Raw genomic sequence first — 12,870 nt, 5'->3', positions numbered from 1 at the left:
ATGAGCTTCCTAGTGTGTCTAGTAATAAAGATGTAGCAGTGTGTGATGCTTGTCAGCAGGGGAAGAGTCATCAACTTCCTTTTTCGGAGTCCAGTCGTGAGGTGAAACATCCTTTAGAACTTGTGTTTTCAGATGTATGGGGTCCTGCTCAGACTTCTATTAGTGGTCATAATTATTATATCAGTTTTGTTGATGCTTACAGCCGCTTTACCTGGCTTTATCTTATCAAACGTAAATCTGATGTGTTTGACATTTTTGTTCAGTTCCAAAAACATGTTGAACGCCTTCTCAAGCACAAAATTGTTCATGTTCAGTCGGACTGGGGTGGCGAGTATCGCAACCTCAACTCCTTCTTTCAGTCGCTTGGGATCACTCACCGTTTAGCATGTCCACATACACATCAGCAGAATGGTTCAGTAGAACGTAAGCATCGTCACATTGTTGAAGCTGGTCTGACTCTTTTGGCCCATGCATCTGTTCCGTTTCGTTTTTGGAGTGATGCTTTCACCACTGCATGTTTTCTCATCAATCGTACTCCCACTCGTGTTTTGAATATGAAGACTCCCATTGAAGTTCTCCTTAATGAACAACCGAACTACACCTTTCTCAAGGTGTTTGGGTGTGCTTGCTGGCCCCATCTCCGTCCATATAACAAGCGTAAGCTCGAGTTTCGTTCCAAGAAGTGTGTTTTTCTTGGTTATAGCTCTCTTCATAAAGGATACAAATGTCTTCATGTTCCCACTAATCGTGTCTACATCTCTCGGGATGTTGTGTTTGATGAGCATGTTTTTCCCTTTGCCAACCTCCCTGTGTCCACTACCGAGCCACCTGTCATGCATTCATCCTCTGTTGCTTCTGACCAATTTGATGATGTTGCCTATTCTCCTCTATTGTTGCCTAACCATGGTGCAGGCACTGGTCGTGGGGCTCGTTTGGAGATTCTGGAAGCGCCATCTTCCTCTTCGTCGCCATCGCCTTCATCCTCGGCACCTTCTGTTGTGCATGAGGAGCACATGGCGCCCCTGCATGGCCTCGGTTTCCGTGCTCATGCACGGCCGATCGACGTCCTGGCCCGGTCGCCTCTGGCTTCTGGGCTGCCTTCGCCATCGTCGCGCCCTGCAACCCCGCCGACTGGGCCGGCCTCCTCGGTCCCCGTCTCGCCCAGGGCATCGGGGCAGTCATCACCAGGCCTGGCCTCGCCCGCCCTTGCCTCGCCCAGGGTGTCTGGGCCCTTCTCACCAGGGCCGGCCTCGCCTGCTCTCGCCTCGCCAAGGCCGTCTGGGCCGGTGTCACCGGAGCTGGCCTCGCCCACCCTCGGTTCGCCCATGGCCTCTGAGCCCCTGTCGTCGGGCCAGTCTTCGCCATGCAGCCCGGAGTCGTCTGTCCCGAGCTCGCCTGAGGTGATTCCTGCATCTCCGGCGACCGTCACGTCTCCGTCACCTTCGCCTCCGCCGGCTCCTGCTGCTGCTCTACGTCCACATACGCGCAGTCGGAGTGGCATTTTTCAGCCTAAGCAACGTCATGATGGCACAATTGCTTGGTTAGCGGCGTGCATGTCTGCTGCTCTCGCAGATCCATCCTCTGAGCCACGCACGTATCAAGCTGCTATGCGCATTCTTCATTGGAGAGAGGCCATGGAGCAGGAGTATCAAGCGCTTCTTCGCAATCAGACATGGACTCTTGTTCCTCCACAATCACGGGTAAATGTCATTGATTCCAAATGGGTTTTCAAAGTGAAGAGGCATTCTGATGGGTCCATTGAGCGCTATAAGGCTCGTCTGGTTGCTCGTGGTTTTCGACAGCGTTTTGGACTTGACTATGAAGACACCTTCAGTCCAGTGGTCAAGCCTACTACCATCAGACTTCTTCTCTCTCTGGCTGTTACTCGAGGTTGGTTTCTTCGTCAGCTTGATGTTCAAAATGCTTTTCTTCATGGTGTCTTGGCGGAGGAGGTTTACATGCGCCAGCCTCCGGGTTTCTCTGATCCGGATCGCCCTGATCATCTCTGTCGTCTGTCCAAGGCAATTTATGGTCTGAAGCAGGCTCCTCGTGCTTGGCATGCTCGTCTTGCAATGGCTCTTCGTGCTCATGGTTTTGCATCATCAACTGCTGACTCCTCATTGTTTCTTCTTCAAAGGCCTGAGGTTACTATGTACTTGTTGGTCTATGTAGATGATATCATTTTGGTCAGCTCCTCTCAGTCGGCTGCTACTGCGCTTGTTCGCTCACTTGGTGCTGATTTTGCGGTCAAGGACCTTGGGAAGCTTCATTACTTTCTTGGTGTGGAGGTTACTTCTCGTGCTGCTGGCCTTGTTATGACGCAGAAGAAGTACTCTCTGGATTTGTTGCAGCGAGCTGGGATGCTTAAGTGCAAACCGACGACTACACCCATGTCTACCACTGATAAGCTCAATGCTGTTGATGGTGTGCTTCTTTCTTCTTCTGATGCGACCGAGTACCGGAGTATTGTTGGTGGGCTCCAGTACTTGACGATCACGCGACCAGACATTTCCTATGCTGTTAACCGAGTCTGCCAGTATCTGCAGTCACCCCGTGACACTCATTGGTCTGCTGTTAAGCGGATTTTGCGCTATATTCGTTTCACGGTGGCTCATGGTTTGCATATTCGGCCGTCTGACTCTGGTTGTCTTTCAGCATATTCTGATGCAGACTAGGCTGGCAATCCGGATGACAGGCGATCCACGGGGGGTTATGCTGTCTTCTTTGGCTCTAACCTGATTGCCTGGAGTGCTCGGAAACAGGCTACTGTCTCGCGTAGCAGTACTGAGGCTGAGTATAAGGCTGTGGCCAATGCCACATCAGAGATTATCTGGGTACAGTCCTTGCTTCAGGAGTTAAGTATACCCCAATCACAGCCTCCTGTTCTTTGGTGTGATAACATCGGTGCTACATACCTTTCTGCAAATCCGGTATTCCATGCCCGAACGAAACACATTGAAGTTGACTATCACTTTGTGCGTGAACGTGTCTCTCAGAAGCAACTACAGATCAAGTTTATTTCTTCCAAGGATCAACTTGCTGACATCTTCACCAAGCTATTGCCTTTGCCACAGTTTGAGACTTGCAGGCGCAATCTTACCCTTCTAGATTCATTAGAAAGTGGCTAAGATTGAGGGAGGGTGTTAGATTGTATTTACATGTGTATATTGTAACGTTGTATACCACCTCATTATATATATATATGATAGGCCACCCCTAGAGGGTTGTGCCGGTTCCCCCGTGCATGGTCCGGTCTATAATTCGGCTCACCGTGTCTGGACAGGGCAGGATCAGGCGAACCTCTCCTCCATCCAGGGGTCGCTCTCTCCGGCCGTTGCTGGGCTTGTTGTCTTCGCCAAGACGTCCCACGAGGCATGGACTATTCTTGAGCGCTCGTTTGCGGCACAGTCGCAGGCTCGTGTATCTGGGCTCCGTCGCCAACTTGGGGAGTGTCAGAAGCTTGACTCCACCGCCACTGAGTTCTACAACAAAGTCAAGAGTCTCACCGACACGCTGGCCTCCATTGGACAGCCCCTCACCGACTCCGAGTTCAACTCGTTTATCGTCAATGGTCTTGATGAGGAGTATGACGCCCTAGTCGAGATCATCAATGAGAGGGGCAACTCCACGCCCATGCCAGCACACAAGGTCTTTTCACGCCTCCTGCTTACTGAGCAACGAGTCGAGACGCGCCGATCCAGGGGCAACGGCGCCCTCTCGGCAAACGCCGCCACCAAGGGTGGTCGCTCCTCTGCTTCATCCAGGGCTCCTTCGGGGCAGTCACCACCACCCGCCTCGGCCCCTCCTCCTACTGTGACGCTACCAGGGGCTGGCGGTCCACGTGTGTGCCAGCTTTGTGGTCGCGATGGGCACTGGGCCTCGAAGTGTCACAAGCGCTTCCAGCGGGGTTTTCTTGGTCTTGGCAATGACGGGAAGGATACACGCAACTTTACTCGTCAGGTCGCCATGGCTGATCGTCCGCCGCCGCAGAAGCCACAGGGACACACTCAGTCCTACTCCATTGATCCCCACTGGTACATGGACTCTGGGGCGACAGAGCACCTGACCAGTGAGATGGGGAAGCTTCACACTCGTGAACCCTACCATGGCTCCGACAAGATCCACACCGCCAATGGAGCAGGTATGCACATCTCTCATATTGGTCAAGCATCACTTCTCACTAGACATGCCAATAGGAGTCTTCAACTTCGCAATGTTCTTCGAGTTCCATCTGTGACACGTAATCTTCTTTCAGTTCCTAAACTCACTCGTGATAATAATGTGCTTTGTGAATTTCATCCTTTTGATCTTTTTATTAAGGATCGGGGCACGAGGGACATTCTTCTTAGTGGGCGGCTTTGCCAAGGTCTCTATCGTCTGGAGCATCCTGGCGTCGCTCGCGTCTTCAGTGGAGTTCGGGTATCTCCGTCACAGTGGCATGCTCGTCTTGGCCACCCGGCCACACCTATTGTCCGGCGTGTTTTGCGTCGTCATGAGCTTCCTAGTGTGTCTAGTAATAAAGATGTAGCAGTGTGTGATGCTTGTCAGCAGGGGAAGAGTCATCAACTTCCTTTTTCGGAGTCCAGTCGTGAGGTGAAACATCCTTTAGAACTTGTGTTTTCAGATGTATGGGGTCCTGCTCAGACTTCTGTTAGTGGTCATAATTATTATATCAGTTTTGTTGATGCTTACAGCCGCTTTACCTGGCTTTATCTTATCAAACGTAAATCTGATGTGTTTGACATTTTTGTTCAGTTCCAAAAACATGTTGAACGCCTTCTCAAGCACAAAATTGTTCATGTTCAGTCGGACTGGGATGGCGAGTATCGCAACCTCAACTCCTTCTTTCAGTCGCTTGGGATCACTCACCGTTTAGCATGTCCACATACACATCAGCAGAATGGTTCAGTAGAACGTAAGCATCGTCACATTGTTGAAGCTGGTCTGACTCTTTTGGCCCATGCATCTGTTCCGTTTCGTTTTTGGAGTGATGCTTTCACCACTGCATGTTTTCTCATCAATCGTACTCCCACTCGTGTTTTGAATATGAAGACTCCCATTGAAGTTCTCCTTAATGAACAACCGAACTACACCTTTCTCAAGGTGTTTGGGTGTGCTTGCTGGCCCCATCTCCGTCCATATAACAAGCGTAAGCTCGAGTTTCGTTCCAAGAAGTGTGTTTTTCTTGGTTATAGCTCTCTTCATAAAGGATACAAATGTCTTCATGTTCCCACTAATCGTGTCTACATCTCTCGGGATGTTGTGTTTGATGAGCATGTTTTTCCCTTTGACAACCTTCCTGTGTCCACTACCGAGCCACCTGTCATGCATTCATCCTCTGTTGCTTCTGACCAATTTGATGATGTTGCATATTCTCCTCTATTGTTGCCTAACCATGGTGCAGGCACTGGTCGTGGGGCTCGTTTGGAGATTCTGGAAGCGCCATCTTCCTCTTCGTCGCCATCGCCTTCATCCTCGGCACCTTCTGTTGTGCATGAGGAGCACATGGCGCCCCTGCATGGCCTCGGTTTCCGTGCTCATGCACGGCCGATCGACGTCCTGGCCCGGTCGCCTCTGGCTTCTGGGCTGCCTTCGCCATCGTCGCGCCCTGCAACCCCGCCGACTGGGCCGGCCTCCTCGGTCCCCGTCTCGCCCAGGGCATCGGGGCAGTCATCACCAGGCCTGGCCTCGCCCGCCCCTGCCTCGCCCAGGGTGTCTGGGCCCTTCTCACCAGGGCCGGCCTTGCCTGCTCTCGCCTCGCCAAGGCCGTCTGGGCCAGTGTCACCGGAGCTGGCCTCGCCCACCCTCGGTTCGCCCATGGCCTCTGAGCCCCTGTCGTCGGGCCAGTCTTCGCCATGCAGCCCGGAGTCGTCTGTCCCGAGCTCGCCTGAGGTGATTCCTGCATCTCCGGCGACCGTCACGTCTCCGTCACCTTCGCCTCCGCCGGCTCCTGCTGCTGCTCTACGTCCACATACGCGCAGTCGGAGTGGCATTTTTCAGCCTAAGCAACGTCATGATGGCACAGTTGCTTGGTTAGCGGCGTGCATATCTGCTGCTCTCGCAGATCCATCCTCTGAGCCACGCACGTATCAAGCTGCTATGCGCATTCTTCATTGGAGAGAGGCCATGGAGCAGGAGTATCAAGCCCTTCTTCGCAATCAGACATGGACTCTTGTTCCTCCACAATCACGGGTAAATGTCATTGATTCCAAATGGGTTTTCAAAGTGAAGAGGCATTCTGATGGGTCCATTGAGCACTATAAGGCTCGTCTGGTTGCTCGTGGTTTTCGACAGCGTTTTGGACTTGACTATGAAGACACCTTCAGTCCAGTGGTCAAGCTTACTACCATCAGACTTCTTCTCTCTCTGGCTGTTACTCGAGGTTGGTTTCTTCGTCAGCTTGATGTTCAAAATGCTTTTCTTCATGGTGTCTTGGCGGAGGAGGTTTACATGCGCCAGCCTCCGGGTTTCTCTGATCCGGATCGCCCTGATCATCTCTGTCGTCTGTCCAAGGCAATTTATGGTCTGAAGCAGGCTCCTCGTGCTTGGCATGCTCGTCTTGCAATGGCTCTTCGTGCTCATGGTTTTGCATCATCAACTGCTGACTCCTCATTGTTTCTTCTTCAAAGGCCTGAGGTTACTATGTACTTGTTGGTCTATGTAGATGATATCATTTTGGTCAGCTCCTCTCAGTCGGCTGCTACTGCGCTTGTTCGCTCACTTGGTGCTGATTTTGCGGTCAAGGACCTTGGGAAGCTTCATTACTTTCTTGGTGTGGAGGTTACTTCTCGTGCTGCTGGCCTTGTTATGACGCAGAAGAAGTACTCTCTGGATTTGTTGCAGCGAGCTGGGATGCTTAAGTGCAAACCGACGACTACACCCATGTCTACCACTGATAAGCTCAATGCTGTTGATGGTGTGCTTCTTTCTTCTTCTGATGCGACCGAGTACCGGAGTATTGTTGGTGGGCTCCAGTACTTGACGATCACGCGACCAGACATTTCCTATGCTGTTAACCGAGTCTGCCAGTATCTGCAGTCACCCCGTGACACTCATTGGTCTGCTGTTAAGCGGATTTTGCGCTATATTCGTTTCACGGTGGCTCATGGTTTGCATATTCGGCCGTCTGACTCTGGTTGTCTTTCAGCATATTCTGATGCAGACTAGGCTGGCAATCCGGATGACAGGCGATCCACGGGGGGTTATGCTGTCTTCTTTGGCTCTAACCTGATTGCCTGGAGTGCTCGGAAACAGGCTACTGTCTCGCGTAGCAGTACTGAGGCTGAGTATAAGGCTGTGGCCAATGCCACATCAGAGATTATCTGGGTACAGTCCTTGCTTCAGGAGTTAAGTATACCCCAATCACAGCCTCCTGTTCTTTGGTGTGATAACATCGGTGCTACATACCTTTCTGCAAATCCGGTATTCCATGCCCGAACGAAACACATTGAAGTTGACTATCACTTTGTGCGTGAACGTGTCTCTCAGAAGCAACTACAGATCAAGTTTATTTCTTCCAAGGATCAACTTGCTGACATCTTCACCAAGCTATTGCCTTTGCCACAGTTTGAGACTTGCAGGCGCAATCTTACCCTTCTAGATTCATTAGAAAGTGGCTAAGATTGAGGGAGGGTGTTAGATTGTATTTACATGTGTATATTGTAACGTTGTATACCACCTCATTATATATATATATGATAGGCCACCCCTAGAGGGTTGTGCCGGTTCCCCCGTGCATGGTCCGGTCTATAATCCGGCTCACCGTGTCTGGACAGGGCAGGATCAGGCGAACCTCTCCTCCATCCAGGGGTCGCTCTCTCCGGCCGTTGCTGGGCTTGTTGTCTTCGCCAAGACGTCCCACGAGGCATGGACTATTCTTGAGCGCTCGTTTGCGGCACAGTCGCAGGCTCGTGTATCTGGGCTCCGTCGCCAACTTGGGGAGTGTCAGAAGCTTGACTCCACCGCCACTGAGTTCTACAACAAAGTCAAGAGTCTCACCGACACGCTGGCCTCCATTGGACAGCCCCTCACCGACTCCGAGTTCAACTCGTTTATCGTCAATGGTCTTGATGAGGAGTATGACGCCCTAGTCGAGATCATCAATGAGAGGGGCAACTCCACGCCCATGCCAGCACACAAGGTCTTTTCACGCCTCCTGCTTACTGAGCAACGAGTCGAGACGCGCCGATCCAGGGGCAACGGCGCCCTCTCGGCAAACGCCGCCACCAAGGGTGGTCGCTCCTCTGCTTCATCCAGGGCTCCTTCGGGGCAGTCACCACCACCCGCCTCGGCCCCTCCTCCTACTGTGACGCTACCAGGGGCTGGCGGTCCACGTGTGTGCCAGCTTTGTGGTCGCGATGGGCACTGGGCCTCGAAGTGTCACAAGCGCTTCCAGCGGGGTTTTCTTGGTCTTGGCAATGACGGGAAGGATACACGCAACTTTACTCGTCAGGTCGCCATGGCTGATCGTCCGCCGCCGCAGAAGCCACAGGGACACACTCAGTCCTACTCCATTGATCCCCACTGGTACATGGACTCTGGGGCGACAGAGCACCTGACCAGTGAGATGGGGAAGCTTCACACTCGTGAACCCTACCATGGCTCCGACAAGATCCACACCGCCAATGGAGCAGGTATGCACATCTCTCATATTGGTCAAGCATCACTTCTCACTAGACATGCCAATAGGAGTCTTCAACTTCGCAATGTTCTTCGAGTTCCATCTGTGACACGTAATCTTCTTTCAGTTCCTAAACTCACTCGTGATAATAATGTGCTTTGTGAATTTCATCCTTTTGATCTTTTTATTAAGGATCGGGGCACGAGGGACATTCTTCTTAGTGGGCGGCTTTGCCAAGGTCTCTATCGTCTGGAGCATCCTGGCGTCGCTCGCGTCTTCAGTGGAGTTCGGGTATCTCCGTCACAGTGGCATGCTCGTCTTGGCCACCCGGCCACACCTATTGTCCGGCGTGTTTTGCGTCGTCATGAGCTTCCTAGTGTGTCTAGTAATAAAGATGTAGCAGTGTGTGATGCTTGTCAGCAGGGGAAGAGTCATCAACTTCCTTTTTCGGAGTCCAGTCGTGAGGTGAAACATCCTTTAGAACTTGTGTTTTCAGATGTATGGGGTCCTGCTCAGACTTCTGTTAGTGGTCATAATTATTATATCAGTTTTGTTGATGCTTACAGCCGCTTTACCTGGCTTTATCTTATCAAACGTAAATCTGATGTGTTTGACATTTTTGTTCAGTTCCAAAAACATGTTGAACGCCTTCTCAAGCACAAAATTGTTCATGTTCAGTCGGACTGGGGTGGCGAGTATCGCAACCTCAACTCCTTCTTTCAGTCGCTTGGGATCACTCACCGTTTAGCATGTCCACATACACATCAGTAGAATGGTTCAGTAGAACGTAAGCATCGTCACATTGTTGAAGCTGGTCTGACTCTTTTGGCCCATGCATCTGTTCCGTTTCGTTTTTGGAGTGATGCTTTCACCACTGCATGTTTTCTCATCAATCGTACTCCCACTCGTGTTTCGAATATGAAGACTCCCATTGAAGTTCTCCTTAATGAACAACCGGACTACACCTTTCTCAAGGTGTTTGGGTGTGCTTGCTGGCCCCATCTCCGTCCATATAACAAGCGTAAGCTCGAGTTTCGTTCCAAGAAGTGTGTTTTTCTTGGTTATAGCTCTCTTCATAAAGGATACAAATGTCTTCATGTTCCCACTAATCGTGTCTACATCTCTCGGGATGTTGTGTTTGATGAGCATGTTTTTCCCTTTGCCAACCTCCCTGTGTCCACTACCGAGCCACCTGTCATGCATTCATCCTCTGTTGCTTCTGACCAATTTGATGATGTTGCCTATTCTCCTCTATTGTTGCCTAACCATGGTGCAGGCACTGGTCGTGGGGCTCGTTTGGAGATTCTGGAAGCGCCATCTTCCTCTTCGTCGCCATCGCCTTCATCCTCGGCACCTTCTGTTGTGCATGAGGAGCACATGGCGCCCCTGCATGGCCTCGGTTTCCGTGCTCATGCACGGCCGATCGACGTCCTGGCTCGGTCGCCTCTGGCTTCTGGGCTGCCTTCGTCATCGTCGCGCCCTGCAACCCCGCCGACTGGGCCGGCCTCCTCGGTCCCCGTCTCGCCCAGGGCATCGGGGCAGTCATCACCAGGCCTGGCCTCGCCCGCCCCTGCCTCGCCAGGGTGTCTGGGCCCTTCTCACCAGGGCCGGCCTCGCCTGCTCTCGCCTCGCCAAGGCCGTCTGGGCCGGTGTCACCGGAGCTGGCCTCACCCACCCTCGGTTCGCCCATGGCCTCTGAGTTCCTGTCGTCGGGCCAGTCTTCGCCATGCAGCCCGGAGTCGTCTGTTCCGAGCTCGCCTGAGGTGATTCCTACATCTCCGGCGACCGTCATGTCTCCGTCACCTTCGCCTCCTAGAGATGGCCGCCGTCGCCTCGTTCCGTGCGGGCTGGTGTTCGAAGACGTGCAGTGGCAAGGAGTTGAGGGCGCCCTGGGGTAGCGCCATTGCTAGCTGGTCGATCGTCCTTGAAATTGAATTCAATCTCCGGCCGGTACGTGCGCTCTGTCGTCGTCGGTGCACGCGCTCAATTGTTCTGCCACAGTGCCACTGCTCGCTTATTTCACTCCGTGATTGATCTACGGACGGCAGACTTAATATAGAAGAAACCTAGGTTAACTGGAGTCTGAGTCGACCATGTAACCCAATATATTGTACCGAATCTAAATTCGACTCCGAGTGTTCGAGTCAGTAGTCAGTACGCGAATAGAATTTCCCTTTTCAAGAAAAAAAAATAGTGCGAAATATACCCTAAAATGCCGTATATAGCAACGCTTTCCTCATGGGCCGCGGACTAGTAGCGCGTTTTTTAATTTCTGTTTGGACGCCTAATATATGGCGTCCGATCGCAAGGGAGCTGCTCTCATCCAACGAATCTTTCCTCGGAGGGAGAACTTCCGAGCGACCTTTTCTTGTGGTTCGTCAGGGTGCAGGCCAGAGCGAACTCCCGATTGACCCAAAGCCTCCGTCCCGATGCCTATCTAGCAGTTGCTCTCATCAGCCTCGCAACTGCTATGGCGTACACCTGCAGTGGCGGCAACACGACATTGGCCTTGCAACAAAGGGGTCTTGACTTGCAGTAGCCGTGGTATGGAGAGTGTTGCGCATGACTACTCACTTGGAGCCAGAGCATTGGTGGTGCGGCTGGTTTCGTGACCTGGATGGAAGCGACATGCGAAAGATGAGAGGCGACATGGGGGAAGGAGATAGGATAGGAGTGAGCGGAGTGTTTATGAAGGATGACATGTGTGAGGCAACCGACGCAGCCGGGTTACGAGTCGGATCGGTCGGCTGAATTGCCCGGCTTCTCCTTCCTACTTTTTGTTTCTTTTTCAGTTTTTCCCTTTTTATTTTTCTTTTCCTGTTCCTTGTTGTTTTTCTTTTATTTTAAAATATTATATAAATATTTCTTAAATTTTCGAAAATAATTTTGAAAATTACTACTCCCTCCGTTCCTAAATATAAGTCTTTGGAGAGATTTCACCATGGACCATATACGGAGCAAAATGAGTGAATCTACCCTCTAAAATGCATCTATATACATCCGTATGTGGTTCATAGTGAAATCTCTACAAAGACTTATATTTAGGAACGGAGGAAGTAGATTTCTTTAGAATGCATGGACACTTCAAATTACGGGAACGATTTTCTAAATATGTGAATATTTGAAAAGTGTGTTAAATACTTTTTTAGTTACAACAATTTATTTTTAAAATACATGAACATTTACTAGCAAAAGGGCCCGTGCGTTGCAACGGGAAAAAATCACACATGATAGTTTTCAGTTAAAGCATTATCGACTTGGGCATCTTGAGTAGCATTGTATATCATTGGGGGAGGAAACATCATCAATGTTTATTCCTTTTATCAAGTCTGTCTTGTAGCCACTTTATATAGCCACACAGTCTTTTTTATTGTCGCGTTATAGCTACATACATCAACCCACATAACGTTCATTCTTTTTTACCGGGTCACTCTTATTGCCACATTATAGCCACACACACCTCAACACTGTACACAACCCGCATTCCTTCTTTACTGGGCATGTCATTGTCAAATTATTGCCACACCTCACTTTATGTTTTGTTTATTTCTAAAGAGTTGACCTACCACAATTTGCCTTCCTTGGCCCAACACCGGCCTACCCGGCCACCCTTTTTAGCCGGTCCACGCCCAACGAACCCTAGCGCAGCTTGACCCCCTCCTCCCTCCCTCGTGCCTAAGGGTGAGCATAAAAACCAAGAACCAAAGACCAGAGCTGAAAAACAGGAACCAAAGCGAAAAAACCGAGGACTGAAACTTTGATTGTTCAATCGGTTAGCGAACGACAAAAACCGGAATTATTTCGTTGAGATCAGTCGTTGGAATCTGCTGACCGAATTTCCAAATTAACTACAAGGAGCTTTTCCCCCACCCTTTTTCTCAGCCACAAATGTAATACCCACACCACCTAGAATAAAAGAACCAAGAATAAAAGAACGCAGCTCTCGCAACTATCGTACGATTTTCTACCTTCCCGATAGTGGAAAATCCCTTCTTTTCTTTTCTTTAAAAATCGACCGGCCCAATTATTTTCTTTGCGGGACATTTTCCAGCAAATCCCAGCCAGCCCAAGGCCCAGCCGGGCCTCCACTTATCCCCGCCAGTAGAGAACCCTAGCCCGATTCTCATCGCTTTCACACTCGTCTGCCTCCCTCCTTCGATCCCTCGACCTCACCTAGCGCCGCCAGGACAGAAGCAGCACGCGACCGACCCCCTGAACCGGCCGGCCGCTGCCGCCGGCGAGGTCCTCCA

Source organism: Triticum aestivum, chromosome 1B, assembly GCF_018294505.1.
Source record: "Triticum aestivum cultivar Chinese Spring chromosome 1B, IWGSC CS RefSeq v2.1, whole genome shotgun sequence".
In the NCBI taxonomy this organism is placed as follows: Eukaryota; Viridiplantae; Streptophyta; class Magnoliopsida; order Poales; family Poaceae; genus Triticum; species Triticum aestivum.
The sequence above is the reverse complement of the archived record's forward strand: the minus strand, read 5'-3'. Positions refer to the sequence as shown.